This window comes from Macaca thibetana, chromosome 10 (assembly GCF_024542745.1).
Source record: "Macaca thibetana thibetana isolate TM-01 chromosome 10, ASM2454274v1, whole genome shotgun sequence".
NCBI lineage: Eukaryota > Metazoa > Chordata > Mammalia > Primates > Cercopithecidae > Macaca > Macaca thibetana.
This window is the reverse complement of record NC_065587.1, coordinates 78,367,949-78,390,493: the sequence shown is the minus strand read 5'-3', so window position 1 is coordinate 78,390,493 and position 22,545 is coordinate 78,367,949. Positions and strand designations below refer to the sequence as shown.

Below are 22,545 nucleotides of genomic sequence, written 5' to 3'. Positions count from 1 at the left end.
GTAAATGGGTTAAATGTTCCAATTAAAAGACACTGACTGGCAGAAAGGATAAAGAGTCAAGACCCATCAGTGTGCTGTATTCAGGAGACCCATCTCACATGCAGAGACCCGCATGGACTCAAAATAAAGGGATGGAGGAATATCTACCAAGCAAATGGAAAACAAAAAAGCCTGGGGTTGCAATCCTAGTCTCTAATAAAACGGACTTTAAACCAACAAAGATGAAAAGAGACAAAGAAGGCCATTACATAATGATAAAGGAATCAATTCAACAAGAAGAGCTAACTATCCTAAATATATATGCACCCAATACAGGCACACCCAGATTCATAAAGCAAGTCCTGAGAGACCTACAAAGAGACTTAGACTCCCACACAATAATAATGGGAGACTTTAACACTCCACTGTCAACATTAGACAGATCAATGAGATAGAAAGTTAACAAGGATATCCAGGAATTGAACTCAGCTCTGCACCAAGTGGACCTAATAGACATCTACAGAATTCTCCACCCCAAATGAATGAATATACAGTCTTCTCAGCACCACATCACACTTATTCCAAAATTGACCACATAGTTGGAGGTAAAGCACTCCTTAGCAAATGTAGAAGAACAGAAATTATAACAAACTGTCTCTCAGACCACAGTGCAATCAACCTAGAACTCAGGATTAAGAAACTCATTCAAAACTGTTCAACTCCATGGAAACTCAACAACCTGCTCCTGAATGACCACTGGGTACATAATGAAATGAAGGCAGAAATAAAGACATTCTTTGAAGCCAAGACTCCTGAGACTAAACCAGGAAGAAGTTGAATCCCTGAATAGACCAATAACAGGCTCTGAAATTGAGGCAATAATTAATAGCCTACCAACCAAAAAAAGTCCAGGACCAGACGGATTCATGGGCAAATTCTACCAGAGGTACAAGGAGGAGCTGGTACCATTCCTTCTGAAACTATTCCAATCAATAGAAAAAGAGGGAATCCTCCCTAACTCATTTTATGAGGCCAGCATCTCCCTGATACCAAAGCCTTGCAGAGGCACAACACAAAAAGAGAATTTTAGGCCAATATCCCTGATGAACATTGATGCAAAAATTCTCAATAAAATACTGCAAACCGAATTCAACAGCACATCAAAAAGCTTATCCACTATGATCAACTGGGCTTCATCCCTGGGATAGAAGGCTGGTTCAACATATGCAAATCAGTAAACGTAATCTAGCATATAAACAAAGACAAAAACCGCATGATTATCTCAATAGATGCAGAAAAGGCCTTTGACAAAATTCAACAGCCCTTCATGCTAAAAACTCTCAATTAATTAGGTATTGATGGGACGTATCTCAAAATAATAAGAGCTATTTATGACAAACCCACAGCCCATATCATACTGAATGGGCAAAACCTGCAAGCATTCCCTTTGAAAACTGGCACAAGACAGGGATTCCCTTTGAAAACTGGCACAAGACAGGGATGCCCTCTTCCACCACTCCTATTCAACATAGTGTTGGAAGTTCTGGCCAGGGCAATCAGGCATGAGAAAGAAATAAAGGGTATTCAATTAGGAAAAGAGAAAGTCAAATTGTCCCTGTTTGTATATTTAGAAAACCCCATTGTCTCAGCCCAAATTCTCCTTACGCTGATAAGTAACTTCAGCAAAGTCTCGGGATACAAAATCAATGTGCCAAAATCATAAGCATTCTTCTACACCAATAACAGACCAACAGAGAGCTAACCCATGAGTGCACTGCCATTTGCAATTGCTTCAAAGAGAATGAAATACCTAGGAATCCAACTTAAAGGGATGTGAAGGACCTCTTCAAGGAGAACTACAAACCACTGCTCAACAAAATAAAAGAGGACACAAACAAATGGAAGAACATTCCATGCTCATGGATAGGAAGAATTAATATCCTGAACATGGCCATACTGCCCAAGGTAATTTATAGATTCAATGCCATCCCCATCAAGCTACCAATGACTTTCTTCACAGAATTGGAAAAAAACTACTTTAAAGTTCATATGCAACCAAAAAGGAGCCCGCATTGGCAAGATAGTCCTAAGCCAAAAGAACAAAGCTTGAGGCATCACGCTCCCTGACTTCAATCTATACCACAAGGCTACAGTAACCAAAACAGCATGGTACTGGTACCAAAACAGAGATATAGACCAATGGAACAGCACAGAGCCCTCAGAAATAATACCACACATCTACAACCATCTGGTCTTTGACAAACCTGACAAAAACAAAAAATGGGGAAGGATTCCCTAGTTAATAAATGGTGCTGGGAAAACTGACTAGCCATAAGTAGAAAGCTGAAACTGGATCCCTTCCTCACACCTTATACAAATATTAATTCAAGATAGATTAAAGACTTAAATGTTAGATCTAAAACCATAAAAACCCTAGAAGAAAACCTAGGCAACACCATTCAGGACATAGGCATGGGCAAGGACTTCATGTCTAAAACACCAAAAGCAATGGCAACAAAAGCCAAAATTTGCAAATGGGATCTAATTAAACTAAAGAGCTTCTGCACAGCAAAAGAAACTATGATCAGAGTGAACAGGCAACCTACAGAATGGGAGAAAATTTTTGCAATCTACTCATCTGACAAAGGGCTAATATTCAGAATCTACAAGGAACTCAAACAAACTTTCAAGAAAAAACAACCCCATCAAAAAGTGGGCAAAGGATATGAACAGACACTTCTCAAAAGAAGACATTTATGCAGCCAACAGACACATGAAATAATGTTCATCATCACTGGTCATCAGAGAAATGCAAATCAAAACCACAATGAGATACCAACTCACACCAGTTAGAATGGCAATCATTAAAAAGTCAGGAAATAACAGGTGCTGGAGAGGATGTGGAGAAATAGGAACACTTTCACACTGTTGATGGGACTGTAAACTAATTCAACCATTGTGGAAGACAGTGTGGCGATTCCTTAAGGATCTAGAACTAGAAATACCATTTGACCTAGGCATCCCATTACTGGGTATATACCCAAAGTGTTATAAATCATGCTGCTATAAAGACATATGCACATGTATGTTTATTGCGGCACTATTCACAATAGCAAACACTTGGAACCAACTCATATATCCATCAATGATAGACTGGATTAAGAAAATGTGGCACATATACACCATGGAATACTATGCAGCCATAGAAAAGGATAAATTAATTTCCTTTGTAGGGACATGGATGAAGCTGGAAACCATCATTCTCAGCAAACTATCACAAAAACCAAACACCATATGTTCTCACTTATAGGAGGGAATTGAACAAGGAGAACACTTGGACACAGGAAGGGGAACATCACACACTGGGGCCTGTCATGGGGTGAGGGGAGGGGGCAGGGATAGCATTAGGAGATATACCTAATGTAAATGACGAATTAATGGCTGCAGCACACCAACATGGCACATGTATACATATGTAACATACCTGCACGTTGTGCACATGTATCCTCGAACTTAAAGTATAATAATAAAAATAAAAAAGAAGGAGAGTGATGATGAAAAACTCACTTTCTAGTAGCACATTTATCTCTGTATAACTCTGTCACCACTCTTCTCCCATCTCATCTTTTGTCTTAGGAAATCTAAACTCAGCAGGATCAGCTTGGACAGGTGCAGATTCACTGAAGTGAAGGTTAGCGAATTCACACACTTCCAAGACATTACGATGCAGCTTTAAACTGTTACCTTTTACCATTTTAGGTGTCAGATTAAATTTAAGTTAATTTCCGTATAACTTAAACACAGGAATTAAAATAGCTTTCTAAACCTAATGTTGTGTAGTACCTTGGAGTATCTAAAGTTCTCGCACACACATCATTGTATTTAATCCTCTGAAAATTGTGTTAGTAGGTGTTATGGAGGAAGTACATGCTGTTATTACATTGGTTTTAGGATGAGGAAGCCCAGAGACAGACCAGTTTAGTCAATTAAATTTAAAAGGCAAGTACAATGGGCTAGAACCTGGGTCATCTAGTTAACACAGGCTTTAAGTGCTTTTTCTATTGGAGCAGAAAAACCAATACATCTAAACATAATTGTTCACTTGACTTTTCAGTGTAAAGAAGAGTTACTCCAAAAATAAAAACCAACACATTATAAACTGCTCTCTAGATGGAAAAAAAAAAAGAGTAGTAATGTGAGAATATTATAGTTCATAGTCCTAGAAAGCTCAATATTTCTATTGTCTCAAGGGAAATGTCTCAAAGAGGCCAGAAACTCAAACCAGGTATTTTTCTGTAGAAAAAGGTGAGGATGTTTTCAAAAACTGAGTTTTATTATTAGCTGAAAAGAAAAATAAAATAGTGCCCAATTTGTATTTGGGGAAATCCCAAAACAGCCTATAGTTCTGTATGCTCTGAGAACTTTCTCTACAGGGGATTTCCTGCAATTGACAAACACATAGATAATTTCTGCAAAAATGCAGTCCCATATGTCACAGGGTTCTTGTTTTGAATGAAAGAAAATCCATTTGTGAGTGGGTTAGGTTTTCTACATACCAAAAGTTATTCAAATTTTTAGAGTTTCTATTATGTTGCTTTCTCCTCTGGATGCAGAACATACCTTATTCCAACAGTGAAGGAAAAGATGCTGAGCTCTGGCTATAAATATTTTATCGTATATAGAGACAAAGATCACAGAGGGGCAGATGAGTAGCAGGAAACAAATGTGATGTTGTTTTCAAATCCTCAGAGGAGGTTTATATTAAACTGTCTCTGCCAGCTTGTTTTCTGCTTGGCTTTTACACTGTCAAATCCGGTAATGGAACCCTTTTGTGTACTTGGAGTTCACCTACTGGATGAGGAATGCAGCATCTAACTGAAAGTGTTAAAATTATCCATGTTATAAAGTATACACACAGAAAAACTGGCAGAGTGATGAAGACATATTTCTAAGAAGGATGATCCATAGTGGATTTTTTTTTTGGAAAGGTTCTATCCTAGTAAAGACAATAGGTTAAAAAATATGTTATATGTTGAGTTTTCTCAATTCAGTTTCTTCTTTTTCTCCTCTTACTCTAATGTCTCAGAGTTGTTGGAATGTTTTAACTCAATGGGATTTAGCATCTTTCATGATTTCATAACCCACTGGAGTTTATTTGGCCAGAACTCAATATTAATGAGGGCAAGGTCTTGAGCCCATTCTCCTTGAGGGGAGGACAAAGTCCTATTTTCCTAACATAATGGCACAGACCACGTATCAAACCTACTACTCACAAAATTGCATCTCTGGATATAAGGAAAAGTGGATGAAAGGGTGAGTAATACACCAGCTTTTCTAAAATTGCAGATCTAATGGAACCCTTCCTGTCTCTAAATTACCTTGAAATGTATTTGCATAAGGGGCTGCCATCCTTGAATGTCAGGAGGGGAAAAAAGAATGCAGAGACTGTTTATACTAGTAGAGCTGATAGTAAATCTTCCTACTGTTTTATATACAATAGAATTTTAGAGTTTAAAAATTTTAAAGTTTAAATTTTAGAGTTTTAAAACTCTAAAGTTCTATTGTATATAAAACAGAAGAAGGTTCATTAACTCTGAGATATGAATATATTATTTATATTGGTCACTTACCAATGTGCCTAATTGTATATTCATATCTCAGAGTCGGGTGCCATATGTTTTGAAGGTATATTATGAATGAGCATCTGATGGCCAACATCCCCAATATAGGAGTAAAATGTCCAGAGAATCTGTGTAAATAAAGTACAAAATGGTGGCTGGGCACGGTGGCTCAGGCCTGTAATCCCAGCACTTTGGGAGGCCGAGGCAGGTGTATCACCTGAGGTAAGGAATTCGAGACCAGCCTGGCCAACATGGTGGAACCCTGTCTCTACTAAAAATACAAAAATTAGCCAAGCATGGTGGCAGGCACCAGTAATCCCAGCTACTCGGGAGGCTGAGGCAGGAGAATCACTTGAACCTGGGAGGTGGAGGTTGCAGTGAGCCAAAATGGTGCCACAGCACTCCAGCCTGGGCAACAGAGTGAGACTTGTTCCTTGGTCTCAAAAACAAAACAAAACAAGAAAACAAAAACAAAGTGGCATAAACTTATGTGAAAGCTTAGTTATGCTTCTCTGATGGGTGTACCCCTTTTTATAACATACACACACATATCAAACCATAGAGATGCTTATCTTACATGTAAGTCAAAATGTGGGTAAGCTAGGACATTTAGGATTGTTTGCTTGTTTCTTTTTCAAATTATTCACAGATATCAGGCCATTGATTTTTGGCTTGAAGAGCTAAATTCAGTGACTAAAATGCTGCTTGGAGTGGTTTTGTACTTGGTAAAAAATGCACACTAATTTTTTTTACTATTCATTATTGGCCAGGTACTCTGTGTAGGCTATTTTATAGGAAATTGTATTCATCTCCATCTTTCAGATGAGTAAATAATCTCAGGGAATAATAAATTGCCTCAAATCGTGCAGCTAGTAAAAGGTGGAGCCAGTCTGTGGATACAAAGCCAACTCCTTACTCTTGAAGGTTGGAAATGCAAATACTAAATTTAATTGACATCTGTACCTTTTGTTAAAATGTGCATTATCAACATGTTCAGAATGGTATAGCTGTTGTCTGAACATAGTCTACTAACATTCAGCATTCAGATTTCTTTCTTTTTTTTTTTTTTTTTTTTTTTTGAGATAAGGTCTGGCTCTGTCACCCAGGCTGGAGTACAGTGGTGTAATCTCAGCTCAGTGCAACCTCTATCTCTCAGGCTCAAGCCATCCCCCTACCCCAGCCCTCCCAAGTAGCTGGGACTATAGGCGTGCACCACCACACCCAGCTCATTTTTGTATTTTTTGTGGAGGCGGGATTTTGCCATGTTACTCAGGCTGGTCTCAAATTCATGAGCTCAAGTGATCAGCTTGCCGCTGCCTTCCAAAGTGCTGGGATTACAGGGTGAGCCACCACACCCAGACCCCAGATTGCTTTTTAAGTCAGTAATGGTAATATGGCTTTAGCAGAGGTATATGGGTAAGGGCTTCTTAATGGCAAGTTTTAAGAGGAAGAAATATGAGAGGAGAGTTTTAGTGATGATTTGAGAATGTCTTAACGTAATTTTATGATATCTAATATTTCTTTGATTAATTTGGCTATTTGTAGTGTAAATAGAAAATTAAAAGTAGTGCGAATTCTTAGAAAATAAACTCAAAATGGTTATATAGAAAATGTAATATAATGATGCTAACAAAATACAGAAATTTACAAAATGCATTTAGTTTTATTTTTCTGGATCAAAGTATTACTTCTGTCAAATATGTTGAATTATCTTATCATTATGCAGTAGACCCACACGATTATATCAATTTTAAAATTGCATTCCTTGACAAGGTGACTTGTCTGCTGATACTCTAAACTATTTGAATGGGGTATCGAAAGATACAGAAAAGAAATTACATCTACTTGTATTTTAGCCTATTTTGAATTAATTTAAAAGCAGCTGTCTGAACCATCCTTCTAGAATTTCTCATTGCCTGTGTAAGGCATTGCTTTTTACTAAGCCCTACAGATCCTAGCGATAATAGTTTAAAACACAGAGCATGTTTTTGAGAAGATAATTTTAGCAACAAATTACTTTCTATGAAGTACAAGTAACTCAATGTTAAAGGTAATTATTTTAAAATACTGAGAAGTAAACTAAATTGGAAAATATTTCTAAGGGGGCCTTAAACATTTTTCAAATGCACTGGAAAATAGACATGTAAAGTGTGATCCCTCCATTGTACCTCTCACAGAGTACTTGCATTTTTACAGAAAATACAAGGAACTAAGTATGAACCTTCTGTACTTGCAGTTAACTGGTGTATATAATGAAATAAAAGCTGGTATTTCTTATTCTTATCCAAAGAGAAAAATGGAGCAATTTTGTAGGAATTTAGGTTGACCTATAACGGACAAGGCAAACTATTAACCTATAATTATTTTCAGGGAAATTTTCTTTGAACTTGTCTGAAAATTGGAGGAGCAATAATTAATATCATGCAGAAGAAAATACCTGGACTCTGGAATTTCATTTTTTTATAGATATGTCATAATTGTACATATTTTGGGGATATATGTGATGTTTTGATATGTGTATACAATGTGAAAATAAACTCAAGGCAATTGAGATATCCATCACCTCAAACATTTATCTTTTCTTTGTATTGGGAACATTACAATTCTTCTCTTCTAGTTATTTTGAAATATACAGTAAATTACTGTTAACTGTAATTTTCCTACGGCACTCCCAAGTATTAGAACTTATCCCTTCTATCTAACTGTATTTTTATACTCTTTAATCAACTTCTTCTCATTTCTCTTGCTCCCTACTTTCCTTTCCAGTCTCTGGAAGTCATAATTCTACCATCTACCTCCATGAGGTCTACATTTTTTTAGCTCCCATGTGTGAGTGAGAACATTTTCTTTGCCTGGCTTGTTTCACTTAATGTAATAACCTGCAGTTCCATCCATATTGCTGCCAATGACAGAAATTAATTTCTTTTTATGGTTGAATAGTATTTAAATGTATACATATACCATATTTTCTTTATCCATTCTTTCAGTGATGGAAACTTAGGTTGATTCCATATCTTGGCTATTATGAATAGCACTGAAATAAACATGGATGTGGAGATATCTATTCAATACATTGATTTCCTTTCTTTTGATATATACTCAGCAGTGAGATTGCTGGATTGTATGGTAGTTCTATTTTTAGTTTTTTGAGAAACCTCCATGCCGTTTTCCATAATGGCTGTATTACTTTACATTCCCACCAACAACATACAAGTATTTCCCTCTCTCTGCATCCTTGCCAGCATTTGTTACTTTTTTTTCTTTTTGATAATAGCCATTCTAACTGGATCGAGATAATATCTCATTGTGGTTTTGATTTGCATTTCCCTGATGATTAGTGATGTTGAGCATTTTTTCAAACACCTGTTGGACATTTGTATGTCTTCTTTTGAGAAATGTCTATTTGGGTCTTTTGTCCATTTTTAATTGGATTATTATTATTTGGATGGTTTGCAAATATTTTCTCCCATACTGTAGATTGTCTCTTCACTTCGTCAATTGTTTCCTTTGCTGTTCAGAAGTTTTTTAGCTTGATGTAATCCCATTTGTCTACTTTTGTTTTTGTTGCCTGTTCTTTTGAGGTCTTACCCCAAAAATCTTTGCCTAGACCAATGCCTTGTAATGTTTCTTCAATGTTTTCTTCTAGTAGTTTCATAGTTTAGATTTTACATTTAAGTCTTTAATCAATTTTAAGTTGATTTTTGCATATAGTGAGAGAGAAGGGTCTAGTTTCACTTTTCTGTATATGTATATCCAGTTTTCCTAGCATCGTTTATTAAAGAGACTGTCCTTTCCCCAATGTATGTTCGTGGAGCCTTTGTCAAAATTAGTTGCCTGTAAGTGTGTGGATTTATTTCCGTGACTTTTATTCTGTTCTATTCATTGGCTTGTCTGTTTTCATGCCAGTACCATGTTGGTTTGGTTACTGTAACTTTGTAGTATAATCTGAAATCAAGTACTTGAATGCCTCCAGTTTTATTCTTTATGCTCAGGATTGCTTTAGTTATTTGGAGTCTTTTGTGTTTCTGCATGAATTTTAGGATTCCTTTTTCTATTTCTGCAATTAATGTTAATAATATTTTGTTAGGATTGCTGGAATTTGTGTTTTTAATAGGACAACAGAGAATATAAGAAATAATATTTGCTTTCGGTTCCTGGGTCTTTCATGAAGAATGTAAAATCTGTATGTAGTCCCTTTCTACCCTAACTATAATATTTATTATTTACTCATTTAAATGGCAGGGGTATGCTGAACCATAAACAAGGTTGGGAATTTGTATAATCCTCATATAACTGTGATTCAGCCAATATGTATATAGTTGATTCTCATTATTTGTGATTTCATATTTACAGATTTACCTTCTCATAGCTTTTACATTTTTGTGCTTAATGTTGGTGATTCCATGGTTTGAAATGGCCCCATAGTGTGGGGCTGACATGCTGTCTCATGTTCCTAAGCACAATAGGCTGTCACGTGCCTTATGGAGAAAACACATGTGTTAGAAAATCTTTGTTGAGGCATAAGCTACAGTGCTGTTGATTGTGAGTTCCATCTTAATAAATCAATAATATGTATACACACTGACACACATAAAACAAAGTTATGTATTGATTATTTGACAAAAATATTGGAGCCAGAGACTTGCAGAAACCTAACCCTCTATTTCTCCTAGGAACAATGCTTCAGTATTTGCTAACTTAGTGTTTGTGGTGACTTCATAATCATAACTACTGCAAATATCAAGAATTGACTGTATTGAAAATGTATGATTACCAGTTAGTGGGCTAGGCCCCAGAGATTCAGGGAGCAAACAAGGTTCGCCATCTATTGGAGAGATGGATTTGTGATAGAATAATTATTCATAGTGGAGAAAATGCTGTGGTACAGATGCAGCAAGGTACTAAGAGGAGTCTAATCCTCCCTGAGGTATCCAGGTAATAATATACAGATCCGTAGCTGCATGCCTGAGAAAATGACAGAAACAGTAAAAAAGAATGCACTGCATGTGGGAGAATGTAAAGTAAATGTGGCTATATGTTTTGTTTATTTTTAAGCACAGCATAATGTTAGTGGGGTTCTGAGTCATTTTGGTACTATATTGTTACAGAAATACATTGTGGTGAAATGCTTCCACCTCTTGCCAAAATGAACACTGAGAAAAAATGAAGAAGACTGACAAGCACCAACGAAAAGCTGCAGAATAGAAATAGCCACACTCCTCTGGAGTCTTTAATTCATCCACAGCCATCATATAAAGGTAGGGGAATAAATTACCTTATGGTTTTGTCCTTTTAAAATGTATTTTAAATTAAACAGTACTAAAAACACGGAAACATGCATGTATTGATTCAACAATATTCTCTGGGTGACTACTATAGGCCTGCAAACTATTGTAGGCACTGGAAACTAAAAGGGCAAGCTTATGACCTTGCAGAAACTGACATTCCAGTGATTTCAGTGGAAAGGGTAAGTAAATAAATGAAAAGGAAACTGACAACCATTGATAATGTTTATGAACACGACAAGCAGGTTAATGAGATAAGGGATGAGGGACTACTTTAGTTTGAGTGTCAGAGCAGAACACTTAGAGAATTTGAGCTGAGCACTGAGTGATAGAAAAAATCCAGCTGAGTAGGGTTTGAAGATCATACCTTCCATGTGTCACGAACCAGGATACATGTGGATATATTCAAGGTTTGGAAACCAGGCCAATATCACTTTAAGAGAGGGGCTTTGGAGAAGCAGGATGTACGAGATGAAGCTTGAGAGCTGTTTAGATGTGGGAAAGTGTCTTCGTTTTATTTTAATAAAGATGGAAGTTATTGGAGAGTCATTAGCAGGTGAATGAAAGAATTTATATTTTTTAAAGGCCATTCTTCTTTATTATAGCCAACTAGTATGAATGGAGTTGCAGGAGCTGAAAACAGGGTGCTCTTACCCACATAAAAGATACTGCTGACTTGGCTTAGGGATGTGGCAATGGAGATGGATGAATTTGAAAGGTATTTGGGCATAGATGACCACCCAAGCTCCTTATGAATCTCCAAATATAATTCTAATTTCCATATGCAGGGTATGCTGTCTATTGGTGTTTTAATACACAATAGTCAGATTATAATTTATTCTGCTATTTCAAAGAACTGTTTATGATGTATATGTCTGTGGCCTGCTTCTGAAACTTAGAGGGTGTTGATGTCAAATTGTGAAAATAAAGAAAATTCTGCCCTGAAATCTCATATTCTAGGTGGGTTATCTTGTAACACTCAGAGACTTGAGCATTCCAGATGCGTTTGTAGCTCTTCTCCTGCTTCCTGGATGGCTCCTGACTTCTAAGAACATTGTTGCTCAAGACACTGAGAGGCAGCCTGTGGGAAGGGTGTCCTTCTAGATGAGAAACAAGAGTTTTTTGAGGACTAGTGGCTTAGGTCAGTCAAGCATAACTTCAAGATTAAAACTTTCATACTGGGTTATTCATAGATGCAATGTTGAAGGGAAAATTAAAATCCAACTTCAAATTGGTGCTTTAAAAAGATGAGAATATATGGATTTAAGCAATGGTTACCAGAGAAACGTATCCTCTGTGCAGTGAGGGTTTCACATCTTGGATTATGTAACCATTGTGCAATGTCCATAGGGGAGGGAAGGGAGGAAAAGAAATGTATGCTATGACCTTGTAGGTCCAAATTTGCAAGAAGCCAACAGCTACTGTTGGAGGGTGGACAACCCTAAAGTCTGTGCTCAGAAGAGTTATTCTTGATAGCTCAACTGAACAGTATTTTAAGATCTCAGCAAAGTGCAGCTTGCTTTCCAATATTCATAACTGTCTGAAATGGTTCTAAACTTGTATGGTGCAGGAATTCTTCCTTCCTCCACCCCAGATCCTTCTGTAAAGATTTTGGTCATTAGAAAACAACCCCAATGCAGCAATTATACAGTGCTGGATAATTAAAAAGTCTCGTGAGACCCTACAAGTTCACAGGAGAGCCAAGGCTCAAGCTTACTGAGGGGTATTTTGTACCACACAGCTCAGGTAGCTAAACGCAAACTTTGTTAACAAGTAAACAGGTGCAAACCATCAATCAGTACAGTTTTGATAAACAGCATAGACAAACTGGTACAGGATGCTGGTGGGGTTTTAGACTTTTCACAGCACCTTATACATCACTAGCTAGTACATTTCACCTCTGACTTGGCCAAAATCAATACCATGTTTCCAGGTGCCCATCAAGATCTGCAAAGAGCTACCCACGGTGCACAAGTTAACCCTTTTCTCATATACTTAGAGAATTGAGCCAGGATGAAAACAGAAGACCTAAATACGACATACCCCATTCTGTGATTAGTCTTGTCATCCACTGGACTAGATAAATATCTTTGATTAGCTGGGGAGATCATTAAGAGGCTAGGCCTTTCACATGGAAGTCAAAGTTCCTTAAGAAATGATTGGATTCTGAAGCAACAAGACTAACATAAACTAGAAAGAGTAATGGTGCCTTAGGTTGATTTGTTCAGAAGCAGAGAGTGAAACAAAAAAAAATGGAGTGGTGTTTAATCGGAGGTGATGCCAGCATACATTTGTAGGGTAGTGCAGATGTGAGACAGAGGAAAAAAGGAAGACAAAAAAGATGCCTTATCATTTCTGTGATCAAGAGGGGTATAATCACATTAGATAACTTTGGGATACAGCACAGAACATAACTTGGATTTATCCCAACCAAGGGCATGGAAATTAGGGTATTTAGCTATCTTCTCCCATCTATCTCAACTAAGGGTTGCTCCCTTAGGTGGAGGTATGGAGTGTTAACTACCTGGTATTTGTAACTTACCATACGTGTAGACCAAGAAAACTCTAGCAGCCAGACGAAGCCCTCAGGCAGAGTCCCAGATGTTTGCTATTGAAAGTCACCATCAGGTCAACTTGCACAACAATAATAACTGCCAATGAGATGAGAACAGAGCACCTACAGTTTCTGCTAGAAGAAGTGACAACAAAGATGATGGTGATGATCATGATCATATGAATAGAGCTATCATTTATTGAGCAACTAGAAGCCAAGTCCTATATTAAATGCTCTACATGCATTTTATCATTTAATTCTTATCTGTTGGATATCCACTCTGTGTCAGGTGGAGATATTTATGCATGATTATATATCTATATAATATCACAGTCTTGCAGGATGTATATTATTCCAGTCTTTAATTTAGAGATGACCACACAAGGCTTATCAAGGTTAACCAAATTGTCTGAAGTAACATTTGAAGTTTGGGATTCAAACCTGGGTTTGTCTGCCTCCTAAAGAGTCCCTTGGCTTAGACAACATTATAATCCTTAATTAACTAATTAATCATTGATATTTTTCTGACACTCATCTATTAAAAAGTCAGCAGGCACTATTTAGATTCTGAGATACAAAACAAAAATTGTCCTTGTTCCCAAGGAGTTCTGTGTTTATGGAAGAGAAAGAAAAAAAAAAAAAACTATAGTATTATAAGAGCTGTACTAGAAGTATGTTGTAGCTATTGAACATGATCAAGAAAGAGAGTATCACTTGTTGCTGTATAACAAATAGCCCTATAACTCAGTGACTTAAAATAATAAGCATGTGTTATTGATCATGAGCCTGTGGGTGAGCTGGGGACTTCTACTGACTTGGACTAAGCTTGGCTGATCTTAGCTAGGTTTGCTCTGTAGTCTGCTGACAGGTTGGCTGGGGCTGAATAGTCTCAGATGCTTTACTCCCATGTCTGGTGATTGACTGGATGTGGCTAGGGAAAGTCACTTCTCCAGCAGGCTAACTAAGAGTTATTCAATGGCAACTGAGCCATGTGGATCACTCATTCAAGAGAATAAGTATAAGTGTGCAAGGCTGCTCAAGGCCTGGCCTCAGAACAATCACTTCTACAACATATAGACCAAAGAAATTCACAGGCCAGCTCAGATTTAAGGGATGTGGAAATAGACTCTACCTCCTGGTTAGAGGTTCAAAGTCACATTGCAAAAGGACATTGATAAAGGAAGGGGAAGAACTAGACTGCAAACAATCTACCAGGAAGAAAATATCTGGATAAAAGATTACAGAGTAAGTAGGCATTCCCTAGCCAAATAAGATAGGAAGAGAATTTAAAGCAAGAAGGGGCTGGGCACCATGGCTCATGCCTATAATCCCAGCACTTTAAGAGGCTGAGGTAGAAGGATCACTTGAGCCCAGGAGTTTGAGACCAGCATGGGCAATATAGACCCTATCTCTACAAAAAAAATAAAGTAAATTAGCTGAGCATGGTGGCACTGCCTGTGATCCCAGCAGAGAGGTGGGAGGCTGAGGTGGGAGGATCACTTGGGCCTAGGAAGTAAGCTGTGATCGTACCACTGCACTCCAGCCTAGACAACAGAGCAAGACCCTGTCTCAAAAGAAAATAGAAAAGGAAAGGAAAGGAAAGGAAAGGAAAGGAAAGGAAAGGAAAGGAAAGGAAAGGAAAGGAAAGGAAAGGAAAGGAAAGGAAAGGAAAGGAAAGGAAAGGAAAGGAAAGGAAAGGAAAGGAAAGGGAGGGGAGGGGAGGGGAGGGGAGGGGAGGGGAGGGGAGGGGAGGGGAGGGGAGGGAAGGGAAGGGAAGGGAGGGAAGGGAAGGGAAGGGAAGGGAAGGAAAGGGAAAGGAACAGAAAGGGAAGGAAAGGAAGCAGGATAGTTTGTATTTAAAGACACGGGAACATAGTGTTCCATAATGCTGTCAGGTTACTTGGGAATTAAGGCATCTAATGGTGAGGGAGAGAGAGGAGGATTAAAGACAAGAAATCTGTAAAATGTACCAGAATTCAGGAAAATAAAAGTTAACTTGCAGACAGAATAATATGTTTATGAAAAAGTGACAGGCAAATGGGAAGATGAACAAAGTTAGGTCAATGGATGAATGAATGGTTGATTGTACAGACTATTGTGGTAATAGGGTTACCAAAATTGTTAAGATTATATCTTAGAAAAATATTTGTAGGTTGGGCTTGGTGGCTCATACCTGTAATCCCAGCACTTTGGGAGGCTGAGGCAGGTGGATGGCTTGAGCTCAAGAGTTCAAGATCAGCCTGGACAACATGGCGAAACCCCATCTTAAAAAAAAAAAAAAAAAAATTAGCTGGGCAGGGTGGCGTGCACCTGTAGTTCCAGCTACTGGGGAGACTGAGGTGGGAGGATCACTTGAACCTGGGAGGCAGAGGTTTCAGTGAGCCAAGATTGCACCAGTGCACTCCAGCCTGTGAGACAGAGCAACATACCCTGTCTCAAAAAAAAGGGGTTTGTAGAATGTGTATTTATTTCAGCAAGAAAAGAGGAGGGAGGAAATACCTTTATAAGTGATTGAAGAAAATAATGTGGTTGAAAGTAGGCCTGAAGGAAATAACTTTTCAGCATTTGACTGTGTTCGAGGCTTCACGGAGCTATTGTGATGATGCAGATTGCATGATAGAAACTCTTTCTATGAGACAACTTTTATAAGCATGTTAAGCATAATGAGTAGGTTTTTGTGAAAACTAATGAAGAGTTTGGCTTATGGTCACAAGCAAATTCCAAGGCTCTAGATTCTCATAAGGCCAAGTCTCTGTGAAGACTGTTGATGTCAGAGATATATTTATATAGAGATTTGTGCATGTGTGTGTTTCCATTGGGGTATGTGTGTGAGCTGGTAATTTTCAATCCATGGATTTCTCCACTCTGAGACTGAGTTGTGTAAATTGAATAGCAGCTCTATTCTACAGTTTTCCAAAGCCACTTTCATTGTACTCCTGGGTCTGTGTTGCAAGTGTGGAGCTCGCCCAAGTCACCAGGTGCAGCAGATTTTACTGTGAAGCATAACAGGCTAACATTAGCATCTCAAGCTCCTCAGAGGCAGAATAGAAATTTCGTAGTTCATTTTCACAGCTAAGTAATACTACATTGTGTTAATATATCACAGTCTATTTTTCTGTTCTTTTATAGATTGATATTTCTGTTGTTTCCATTATCTGCTCTTATGAAAAATGGTACTATGATCATTTTTGTATCTCTCCTGGTGCCTGTGCAAGAGTGTTTCAGGGAAGTGTATGTAGAAGTGGATTCCTAGGATGTAAGATGTATAGGTAACCAACCATCTCGGTTTGCCTGGAACTGAGGAGTTTTCCAGGATGTAAGACTTTTGGTGCTAAAACTAGGACAGTCTCCATCAAAATGGTATAAGTGGTCACCTTAAATACACATATAATCAATTTTACAACATAATACATATTAAACTCTTTCCCACAGAATTGGTAGCAATTTACACTCCCAACAAGTGGTATATGACTATTCCCTTTGAACACCATTCTCTTCATGCCTAGTGTTCTTGATATCTTAATTTTTGCCAATCGATTGAGTGTGAAATGGAATCTTGCTGTGATTTGATTTTCCCTGGTAACTAATGAGGTTCAGCATCTTTTCGTGTTTAGTTTTCCCTGTGTGTGTTCTCTTCTGTGAAATGCCTTCCATATCTTTCATCTTTTCTTGTTTTGTTTTGTTTTTTAATTAGACACATCTAATTTATCTCTTCAGATTTTCTTGATTTTTCCAGCACTTAGATTAGGGTCTCTCAACGGCAGCAGTGATGGCATTTTGGACTGCGTAATTCTCATGGGATACTGTCCTGTGCCTTGCAGCACATTTAGCAGCACCCTTGGCCTTTACCCACTAGGTGCCAATAGCACCCCCAAGTAGTGAAAATAAAAAATGCCTCTAGACATAAAACTACCTCTTGCCAAATGTTTCCCTAGGGGCAAGATTGTACCTGGTTGAGAGCATCTTGCTCCTGTGGGAAAGAGAAGGTAGCCAGGCAGGTAAATTCCGTTTCCATTTCTCTCTCTGATGAACTCTTTCTCAAGTACAGCATGTCTCTGTCCAGCATGTTTAGAAGTGTCGCATGTCACATAGCAGATGCATTGCTGAACCACTGGCTCTATTTCTTCACGGTAATGCGGTGGTCACAGCAGTAACGTCTCACTTTGTCTTGCTGCTCACCCTTCCCTGCTTCATTTCCTATCTCTTCTCTTTCCCACCTTTGGATTGCATATTCCAATTAAAACCTCAGCACTTAATGCATGTCTCAGGTTCAGTGTCCTAGGGAAACTGAACTAAAACAAGTAGTTACAGACAAGATGCCCTACTGGTAGGACTTTGGAATTTGATTACTGACGTGTCTGAAAGCAATAGGGATCATATATTTAGTCGTAAATTGGGATGAAAATAAACCCTAGCAGGCAGCAGCATTAAAATTACTTAAACTCTCATCTGTAGTAAATTGGGATATGGCTTAAGTGGAAGGTCAGGTGTTAGGAGACCTAGTAGCTGCAACACACAGTGGCTATTAAAGCACTGATAATTATGCAGATTGTTAAGTAGATGGCTACTTTTGACCTGAGGAAAGAAAATGTTAAGCTGAGGATGGTTCATTGCCTACTTAAGGCATGCTCAGAAAGCCAGAGGGCATCTATGGCTACTTTAAAGGAGACTAATCTCTGGTCACTGCAGGGCAGACTGTGATGTAACCCAGGCCCAGGATCTGACTATAAGGCTGGTAGGGCTGCCAAGGAGACAGGATACACAGCTTTGTAAAATCTCCTATTTCAAACTCAGGGCCATGATCGGAATAAGGAGACGTGGGATGAGTTCATTTGGATGGATGAGCTTGAGGACCTTAAACCCCTAAGTTCCCTTAAACCACCCTGGAAGACAGGAGTCATCCTTCTTTTTCTGACAGAGAAGAAGAGCTTTCCTTGCCCAACAGTTGTGTAGGAATCTCACCTGAAGCAGGTGCCTTATGAAATCGTTCTTGCATGCCTTAAGATCTTTCTCTGCCACTGCTCATTGTTTCCATGCTGATAACTACAGTGTAGACTCAGCGGACAAGTACCAGCCACCTCCAGGGGGTAATAGCCTACCCACTGAACAATTGAAGTACCTTGAAACCCACCGGGGACTGGACCTTGAGTGTATTAGAGTGGAGAGGAGGATATATGTTGTGCTGAACTCCTATTGACTTCAGTGGGGATGGCACCAGGTTCAAGAGGCAGAAGAAGAGACCCAGAGCCAGTAAACACGACATGGGGTCTCATGAAGGGCTTACATACAGGGGAAAGAGTCCAGTGGTGGTGAGCTGGACAAGAGAACCACAACCACTTGCAAAAAGCATGCAGTTTATATAGCATGTTTACTTAGCCCCCTCCCCTAATAACCTCTACCTGGAAACCTTTTAACCCCACACACAGGGCCTCAAACCCCTGTACAGCCCACATTCCACAGGACAGGATGGGACCCAGATGTTCCTCATAGGAAAGGAATAGCTCTCTGGGTTATTAATCCACTCCTGGATTCCCTAGCTCAGAATTCCCAACTGCATTCGGGTGCACCATACAGGGTCGTTCTTAGGATATGCTTAAGTGATTGTTATCAGGTGCGTTTACCATAGAGTATAATGCTAGATCAGAGGGTGTTCATTGATATAGAGGCACTCACTCATAAGTCAAGATTCAGTTGTTTGTCAAGGACACTTGGAGCTGATCCCAATAGTTTTCTGGGATGGTTCTTCAAATTCTGTATGTTCTGATGGCCAATAGCAAATGAGGAAATGCCACAAGTTCTTTAACAGTCTCAATAAAGTGTCCAATAGCTCAGAGAGGACGGACATTACAATGCATGTTAAAAAGGTTTTAGGTACAATCTTCAAATCTATCACTTGACTATTTCTAACGAAGAAGACCCAGAGGACACTCCCTTCACAAAGACAGTAAGGGATCCTGAAGAGGAGTGCTGACACATTTGAGAAGCTGGTCTGAAAAGGCTGCCATCTATGGGCTGGGGTTGACATTTGAAGAAGCTGTCCAGGAGTTGATCTTCCTAATATTGCTCGGATGATGGGGCCCAGAACAACAGAGGCTAAGTAGCAGTGCTTACTGTTAAGAGTTAAGGTGGCCTTAACTACTTATAACGCGTAGCAAAATTGAAGTAGCAGTCAGGGTGCCTTGAGCCACAGGAATCTAACAGTGGCTAAGAGATCCTGGAAATCTTTGGGACAAAATAATTGGGCAGCTAATAGATCTGCAGTTTGGATAATGGGAAAACAACTGAAGGGTTATAAACTATGGAATTTCATGGACCCTTTCCAGGTTTCCACATCTAAGTCGGTTCAGAGATGGCAAAGGAACCATGACAGTCAGCTCGTGTTCATGTTTCATGTTTATTCCATTTTAAATTTTTTGTACATTTTACACATCGTTATTGCATATCTACCTGCGAATTCTAATACATGATGTATAGTCTGTTGATTGTTATTTGGTCACCTGGGGCTCTGGGTGACCAATACTCTCCATGTTTCCCCATGGAGAGTATTTCTTTGTGTTCTCTAGGAGTCAGGAATATTGGCTGTCTTCCGGGATTCCACGCTAGGGAGGGGCTGACTCTCAGGCTTGGCTGCTCTGCTTTCCATTGCCCAGGGCCTAGGCTTTGTCTTTACAGCAGTGTTGTTATCGTCATATTCCTTTAGAGCTACCCAGTCATTTTCTTTAGTTTAATTCCTAAATCGTTTCTCTGGTATTATTTCTCTAACATTTATTTTTGTGAGCAAAGGTGGAAGGAAGCTCAAATATTTCATTTACTAACTACTGAGCCTAGCATAATGTATTACTTCTTTAAAATTTTTTTTTGAGACAAGGTCTCTCTCTGTTGTGCAGGCTGGAGTGCAGTGAAACAATCATAGCTTACAGCAGCCTCAAGCTCCTGGGCTCAAGCAGTCCTCCTATCTCAACTTCCCAAGTGTCTGTGACTACAGGGGCAGGTCACCACACCTGACTAATTTTTTTATATTTTTAGTAAAGATGAGGTCTTGCTGTGTTGCACTGGCTGCTCTGGAACTCCTGGACTTAAGTGATCGTCCTGCCTCAGCCTCCCAAAGTGTTGGGATTACAGATATGACCTACCATGCCAGGCCATCAAAATTGATCTTTTTATAAATGTATCCAGGATATATTTGCATTTTAGCATAGGGATCCTTTAAATTACCTAGACTGCATACTACCAAAAATGAAATAACTTTGTCTCTCTACTTGCCTGAAAATGACTTAGAGCAATTAGCAATTGCCCAGTGCACCAATTATAACGGCATTGAGTTTGGTCCAGGAAGTCTTTAATTGAATGAATCAGAGGGGTATTCTTATCCCTTGTTCAGTATCTTTTTCACATGGTTAACAGGTATTGATCAGAAGACTGGGCCTGTAGGCCTAGATCCTGAGTGACGTTTCTCTAGTCAGAGGCAAACTCAGCTGGTCCCCTCTCCACACATTCCTTATTTATGGAACACACACATTCAACATGTACTGAGCTGTCCCTCTTATTTAGTCATTTTTTAGAAACATGATAGTAAGTGGTACATTTCAGGAAGATTTTCACACATTTCAAAGTTTGACATGCACAAAGACAAATTTTTAACTGTTCAGAACACTTTCATCTTCGGAACTGCCAAGTCTCTATATTTTATATATAGAGAGAAATGTGAATGACTTTGATTAACTGGTCAAAGGGTAGAGCAGGGTTCTCATGCCTATGGAGACTGCACAGTGTAAGGGAAAACTGGCAGGGGGTGAGAAGTTTGCAAAGAGGGAAACGTAGGCCTGTGTAAATGCAATGGCTCCTACCTATCTCCAATCTGTAATTGCTCTATGGGAATGTGGGCCAGATATTCTGTTTTTTTAAAGGAAACTGGAAGCTTGAAAGCTAGAGTTTTCTAATATAAAACCTCCTAATTTTTAAACATTGGTTTATTAAAAAACAAAAATAGGCAAACAACAAATGACCTGATTTTCTGGGGGAAAAAAACATGTTTGGGGCACCCTATGTGCTGAATCTAGCCTGCAGACAAGTTCAAATATGCAGCGTGTAGCTTGAGATGGATGAGTTTCAAAATGTAAATCCTATCTACACTGGCAATTGGATTATTTTGTGTCAAGGAAAATGACTTTTTTGTCTTAAGGTATTTTTGCTTTTGATTGCTGGTTTTATTGCTTGGGATTTTCTTCTCCCTGGTATAACTGAACAGCCTAGTGGATACTTTATCATCTAAAATTACATATAGGCCTATACTATGATCCAGCAATAGCCCCCCTAAGTGTATGCCCAAGGAAAACTAGTGCATAATGGATCTATTCAAAGTAATACAAAACTGGAAACAAGCTAAAAGTTCAACAACAGAAGAATGAGAAATAAATCTTGGTTTATTCATTCAGTGGAATGCGGTACAGTAATAATAACACACTTTTGTTTTGAGACAGAGTCTCACTCTGTCACCCAGGCTGGAGTGCAGTGGCACAGTCACAGCTCACTGCAGCCTCAACCTTCCAGGCTCAAGCAATCCCCTCATCTCAGGCTCCTTAGTATCTGGGACCACAGGTGCTTTCCACCACGCCCAGCTAATTCTTTTATTTTTGTAGAGACAAGTTCTCACTATGTTGTCCAGGCTGGTCTCAAACTCCTGAGCTCAAGCAGTCCTCCCACCTCAGCCTCCCAAAGTGCTAGGATTACAGCTGTGAGCCACTGTGCCTGGCAGAACATGCTGTTGATACACACAACAACATGGATGAATCACAGACATTACGTTGAGCAAAAGGGGCTGGACCCCCCAAAAATGTATTATGTGTGATTCCATTTATACGGAGCTCAAAAACGGGCAAAATTAATCTTTGGTGTTAGAACTCAAAAAACTAGTTTGATATGTTGAGTTAGCTGTCTCCTTTTGCTGCTCAGGGGTAACTGCTTAGTAATTTGAAGGAGGTTCTCAAGTATCCCTGTTTGCCATAGGCATGAGGGGACTGGGTGCTTGAAGGTCCACCCTTCCAATCCTTCACCAACTGAGACGTCTCCATCACAATGCACGCATATAGAGGGGAAGGCACTCTGA

The 22,545-nt window shown here is 39.0% G+C and overlaps 1 protein-coding gene across 3 annotated transcripts in view; it reads left to right on the top strand.

The window, feature by feature from the left end:
- Positions 1-22,545, top strand: part of PAK5 (p21 (RAC1) activated kinase 5) — a 603,498-nt gene that overhangs the window by 424,034 nt on the left and 156,919 nt on the right. For all 3 annotated transcript variants that reach the window (XR_007717043.1, XM_050745056.1, XM_050745055.1), the window contains one exon: positions 10,709-10,858. The gene's annotated coding sequence lies outside the window, so the exon portion shown is untranslated. The remainder of the gene's footprint in view (positions 1-10,708; positions 10,859-22,545) is intronic.